Genomic DNA, 6,632 nt, shown 5'->3' on the forward strand with positions numbered 1-6,632 from the left:
CCGATTAATTTTTCCTGCAGAAAATCACTAGTTCTGTTATGATTCCGTTTATTTTCAAGTCATTTGACAGATCGGTTGTTTTTGTGTTGATGAGGAACTCACAAAGTATCTTTCCAGTGAATGAAAGAGTAACTCGTATAGCACAGGGTTGCCAAATAATAGATAATAAAACATATTTTGTCTTCGGTGTAAGAATACAAACTTGATGTTTTGAAATAACAGTTAATGAAACTCCATGCTCACTCGAAATGAATAACAGTCATTCATTTCGAAATGAGATGAAGGGGTATTTGTAACCGCAGGTTCCAATTATGTAGCTTGTTGGCTCCACCACAAGCCTTATCCCAATGACCCCACCTGCCAGTAAGCACCTAAAACCTAAGTCCGGCCCTGTAAAATATTAACTGACAGCCTTACTGGTAGGGTTCTCCTTGCTGTCGGGGAAATGTGCAGGCCATTCATTAATCAAAATACCACCTGGGACAGACACTCACACCTGTCAGTCATTGGTAGCAGTTAGAAACCCAAAAATGATTGTTCACTATCCAGAAGGGATGCCAACTGTTCCGTATGAAACGTTTTTGGTTCGTTCGGAAAAAAAGACTAGAGACGAGTTCTTAGTGAAGCTACTTTCTTTCTATCTTTGACCGCCAAAGAAAGTAGTAGTGCGCGTCGTGCTTAAAGTAAAATTAAAGCTATTGATAGTTCCAAGTCAGTGTAGTGCTTCCAAACGGGATTATATAGACAGTGGTAGCACGGTTAGTAGAATCATGTGGTAAATAGTGCTAAACTTAATATTTATCTAGAAATTGTTAATTTAGCCTACGAACGAAAACATACCTACGTATCCATAAAAGAAAGTATATAACGACGAACAAAGCAGAAGAAAAGGTAATTGAAAATTGTAATAGACCTAAAAAGAGAGAGAGTGAGGGCAGAGAGACGATAATTGAGGGTTACTAATTTTATGTGGCAGGTCCGTGCGGGCCTTTTCTTTTACGGTTCCCGGAGCGGAAGCTCGGAGACTGCTATCGTTCACAGGACAAAGGATCGACAGAGAGCCCATCTCAAGCCAAGAACCGGCCGGTGGCCAGCAACACGTGCCCTCTACGCACACAAAGATCACCGACGCCATTTTGCCGAGTACCCACCGGTACAAAACGACTCATCTGTCGAATCCCAGAGTCATCGTTAACCGCCACGCCGTGAACCCTTCCGACGCCGAATACAGCGAATCGAGCAGCGTTAACAGGTTAACAGTTAGCATCCAACCTTCAAGTCATCGGCGTCGAACGCCAGCCAACCTCAGCGTCGCCGAAATCGGCGACCGGAACAGCGAATTCGGTAAACCGTCGAGGACCGAGTTGACCTCCAATCACCATCGCACCGTCGGCGAACACCGGTAACTACGCCCGTTTCCGAAAACAGTTATCCGATCAACGAGTCCGGTAAACCCGTCAACGTCGAATACCTCCAAACGTGGAGTTTTCTACGAGAGACACCAAAGAACGGCGATTCGACCTTCGGACTGGGAAACCTCCCACGCCGCGCGATCCCACCTGGAACCCGTTTATCACCGTGTTCAACGTGGCTAGCAGCGAACAATTACCACATCCGCCGGAATCCCGGCCAATCAAGCAGCCAATTCTTCTGCCGGTAAGCTCGTCGAAGATATGGAAATCGAGTTGTGAACAACGGAGGCCCTCCCAACCATGCCATCACCAAACCAGCTACCACAACGACTACCAGAACCACAAAGCGCAAGTAGACCCTCAATGTATTGTATCGTCTCTCTCTAAGTCCAAATGGGCAAATAAATAGCTAGCATGTAATAAGACGGTAGTTCAATTCTTTAGGAAGCATTTCCCTGATTGGTTTATTTTGGTTTTTCGTTTTCCGTACCCAAAAGAGGGTAACCAAGCCTTGTTCTTAGTGGTCCGCCTGAAAGTTGGTTCTCCACTGAACTCGTATTAGTCTTCTTTCGATAACAGTTACATTTATCCTACTCAACGGAACGGTGAACAATTTCAAGTTAGGTTCCTGCTCAGGTGAGTAAACTGAGTGTTTGATCGTTTGCAACAGTGCTATTTTGAATAGACGACCCGTGCTCAGCACAACTCCGATTGGATCGCAGCAATCGACGGGTGCGGTTGGCTCCAATAGTTTTTCCTCCCACGAATTTTTAAATTTTCTCGAATTTAAAAAAAAATCTAGAGACCCGCTTACAGTTCTTACGATTTTATGTGTGTAGTGCGATAGTGAACTGTATTTTAGATAATTAAAAAAAAACCTTCCTTGGCACCGCCGGGCGATCGTGGGTTTCGGGAGATTCTGCTAAGAAGAGGGACCGAATGGTGGGTCCGTAGCGAAAGAGTGTTTTAATTGAGGAATTACTACGAAGGAGGAATAGGTGACAGTATTTCTTTTTTTTACATGAGTGAGTTATCGAAACAACTCTCCGAATACGGAGAGAAGATGAAAATCATGGCGAAACATTTGAACTTTTTTTTTAAGAATTGGAAGTGTTTTTAAAGAAATGTAACAGACAAAGGAATAGAAGAAAATAGAAAAGTTGTGTTGGATGTGTGGGAGTATACGAAGACTGACGTCCAAATTCCAATCAATCATAGTTAATGAACATCTATGAGTGTGGATGGAAATAAATAATTGTAATTTGTTTTAACAAGGTAAGCGATTCACAATTAATTATATAATTCGAATGAAATGGAGGACAAATGATCTGAGCTGTAATAAATTAGCCATGGATGTAAAATCAAATAACAAAAAAAAAGGAATAATCAAATAATCTGTAAAGTTTTTTGTTTAGAAATTTACATTACATCATTCCAAATAACGAGTACCTAACAATTATAAAAATTTATATATACTTGAAATTAATGTTTAAAATTGTAGAAGTGACAAATATTGAACAGTGATATAAAATTACGAAGATAAAGCGTTAGTCTATGAAATTGGATTTAAAATAGCATTCAGATCTCAATAAAACACAAGTATAACAAAAGTGTGACACTTTCCACGCATTTTATGAAAAATACTTCAAATATTGATCTTTTTTATAAGAGCATTAATATATATGAATGATGTCAAATTCTTTACAGTTTTGCATAATTTAGCTGATACAATTTGAACTTGAAATTTCCAAGAAATTTATAAATTAAACGTATACAAAATACCAAAACATAACATAAAATAAAAAATTATATAAAAACATAACTTTGAAAATATCAATTTAAAATAAGTACACATTAATAGCTGAATAATGTCTACCCTATAAGGACTATAATATGACTATCCACGATGTCAAAACACTATTCACAATGTCAAACACTATTAATTATTTAGCTAAACAATCTTCATAAAGGTGGAGAAAAGGATATCCCTTGTAAAATTGTGATCATGGTGAGAAACTAAACACCAAATAGGTAAGTGATCAATCTAATTTCAACCATATGGATAACAATCTTCTTAATATTCTGTATGAACCAAGCACTAAATACGTACAGAGCATCGTTTGCTGACTATTGCCGCGGATATTGTGGGAGTCCCAGATATCCGGTTCAAGCTTTAGTTGGCAGTGGTGGCTCTTCTTGACCTTCTACTCCCCGAGTAGTCAGTACGAATAAGGGCGTCTATGCGATGTTTTGCTGCACCTGTTACGAACCCCTAGTACATCCCAATCCCTAAACTTGATGAGACTTCTTGCCTCTAAAGTGATCCTTTTTTTGGTACTAGCCTTCGTAACGATAAGGGCACCATTAAGTAGCATTAGATTTGATCAAATTATTCGTAGTACTACTTATTCAACGCCCCCGGATGGGTGAGGGATAGAGGATGACACACACACACACACACACACACACACACACACACACACACACACACACACACACACACACACACACACACACACACACACACACACACACACACACACACACACACGACCCGTGCTCAGCACAACTCCTTCCTGTTTAAATAGATTCCCGTCGGAGCAGCCGAGGGGCTACATCATCCAAAACTACATCTGAATTCGTCAACGCTGTATTGTTGGAAACCCTACGTGTTCCAAGGTGGCCGGAATGTTGGAGCCGGACCTAAGTACCATTAATTAAAATGTATTATGCTGTGTAACTTGATTCCATTTTGTACCATAATCCCCCCGAACTAAATTAGTCATCGCTGAACTCGTCAGCAATGAGAGAGTGCAAAAGCACTGTAGCCACTGTCCACTGTCGGTGGACTACTCATAAGAATCCCGCACAAAGCAAATGTGCACAAATTGTATATTGCTTTAATACCCTCAGTCCAGAATTACAAACGATAGAAAACGGTCGATCTCGGTGTTCTTCTTTGCGATTAGTTCAACTATCACACATCACGGTCAAGGGAAATTAATTTATTTAAATAGCTCTCTTCGCTGTGGAAATTTTGGTGGTATTTTGTAACAAGTGCATCGGTCGGACCTTAGTGAAAAGGTGGACGAGCTTCTTGGGGCCTACCTTTGAAGAAACAGTGCGTTTTCATGGACACAAAAGGCTTGTGGCGACACAAGCCCCTGGTCAGTACTCCCGCGTGTGTTTTATATCGGACTTAGTGCTTTTCGGTGGCTGCTAAGGCAGCGAAGAAAGTCCTTCGAAATCAGGCATAGTTCGCGCTCGAACAACCATATTAGGGCAACCGAGGGATTTCCGGAACCATAATGTTTAATAGCAGTGAAAACAATTTACACTCAAATTCATTGGTTTGAATTTATTCAGGTGGATTAGGTGGATATCTTTAAAGGATTACATCCATAATAAACCGATTAACCAAATTTAAAAGTGCTTTTTATTCTTATATCCGGAAGTAGTGGTGTGGATTTTTGTGTATATTCCAGATAAATTTGCTCGTTTTTCGTGGATTTTCTTTTCTTCTAATTATAGTCAAATGTACATTGGTCCTGAGGTGGAAAGCGTTTTTGACCATTGACCAATCCACTGCAGAGTTGAATGTCATCGACTCAAATATGGACAGGAAGTGCCCATCGAAAAACATTTCGATTTCGATCACCAACCAATCTATTCACTATACATACAGATAACTGTAATTATTGACCCGTTAGTAACTTCAAACCATCGACCAAGCCATCCCAGATTTGATTTTTTCTTGATTCTTCAGATAGTGATTTTGAACATCGTTAGAGTTCAAAAGTTAGAATTTGATTTAATTTATCACAACTGGATCTAGTGGTCCAAGCTATCGAAAGACTCACTCCAAATAGGTTCAACCAACTGCGAAATATGGTTTTCCCTGATTCGACTACATAGATCCGCTAGAAACTCTGACCTTCGACCATCTCACCCCAGAGTGGAACTTTATTAACCCAGTTAGGTCCAGAAGTGGTTTCAAACCACCGTCAGACCCACTCCAGAATTGGATTTTCCTTGGCCCGAATAGTTCCGATAACGATCCTGATCATCGACCGACGCATTTTAGAGCTGGATTCTATTTACCCAACTAGACTTAGCAGTGCATAGGCTCTTTAAAAAAGCCTCACCATTTTCCAACTTTCAGTACGGCTCTAGAAGCTCCCTTACATAATTTGTGAAATAATCAAAAAAGTATCACCAAATTGAATAAAAATCTCTGGAGAATATTTTGCAATCCACTTGAACTTGAACTCATGATTGCAGAATATGAACGTAATTTTAATCATCTTGAAACCACAAAACCTTCTAGTTTTACTTTTGGGTGAATTTCAAATTGTTTCTGAATGTTAAATTTTCACATTTTTTTTTCATTTGTAAGAGAGGGGTGCCAAATCATGGTTTCGCCAAGGGCTCTGCTTGTGTGAGATCAGTCATGACCCTGCTTCACAAATTTTTTTGGCAACACAACTTTATGAATTTGAACTTACTGTTCACTTTCTTAGAAAACCGAGAAAAAAACAAAAGATACCTCAGTCACATCCGTTTCATTTAGAACTTTTCATTCCCGCAGTTAAAATAATTCCAATCCAATTCATTTTTTTGTATCATAATTCCACTCAAGAGCTTTATTGCCGATTACTGACACCATCTGTACTGGTTACAATGGCCATTAATTAAAATGTATTGTAATTTGTTAACCTGCTTGACACCGCCCGACCACATCATTCATTGCCATAATACGATTCACAACGCCTCCCCAATATAACTTGGCGCAATGCATCTCGGAAAAGAAATAAAACAATGCCCTCTCATTTGACTGCGGCACCGCACCGCCAACACGGTGAACAGCAGTGGAAATGCGACCCACTACTGCAGTAAGGCACACACGGGGATGATCGCCCGGTTCACAATCGAAATAATAATTAATAATTTCCCGATAATAAATAAAATAAATTTAATGAACAGAGACAGGGAGGGTGATTTTATTGCCCAGTGAGGTTGACGGCGACAAGTTTCAGAATAGTGCTGCCAGTTGTCAACTGTAGATTTATTCGATGAAGTGCATATCGATTAGCATTATTTCGTTTAATTGAAGTGGGATGAAATTCGTAAAAAGTAGACACATGAATCATTACTATCAAGAAAAAGAAACGTGAACGGCACAATCAGAAGCATCGAATTGTTCTTATTGGTTTCAGAGAC

The 6,632-nt window shown here is 39.8% G+C and overlaps 1 long non-coding RNA gene across 1 annotated transcript; it reads left to right on the forward strand.

Moving 5' to 3' along the window:
• Positions 1-600: 600 nt before the first annotated feature.
• Positions 601-1,255, forward strand: LOC134223990 (uncharacterized). Its single transcript, XR_009982799.1, has 3 exons — positions 601-758; positions 822-891; positions 977-1,255. It is a non-coding gene; the product is annotated as an uncharacterized LOC134223990 (long non-coding RNA).
• Positions 1,256-6,632: the final 5,377 nt, after the last annotated feature.

This window comes from Armigeres subalbatus, chromosome 3, assembly GCF_024139115.2.
Source record: "Armigeres subalbatus isolate Guangzhou_Male chromosome 3, GZ_Asu_2, whole genome shotgun sequence".
NCBI classification, from domain to species: Eukaryota; Metazoa; Arthropoda; class Insecta; order Diptera; family Culicidae; genus Armigeres; species Armigeres subalbatus.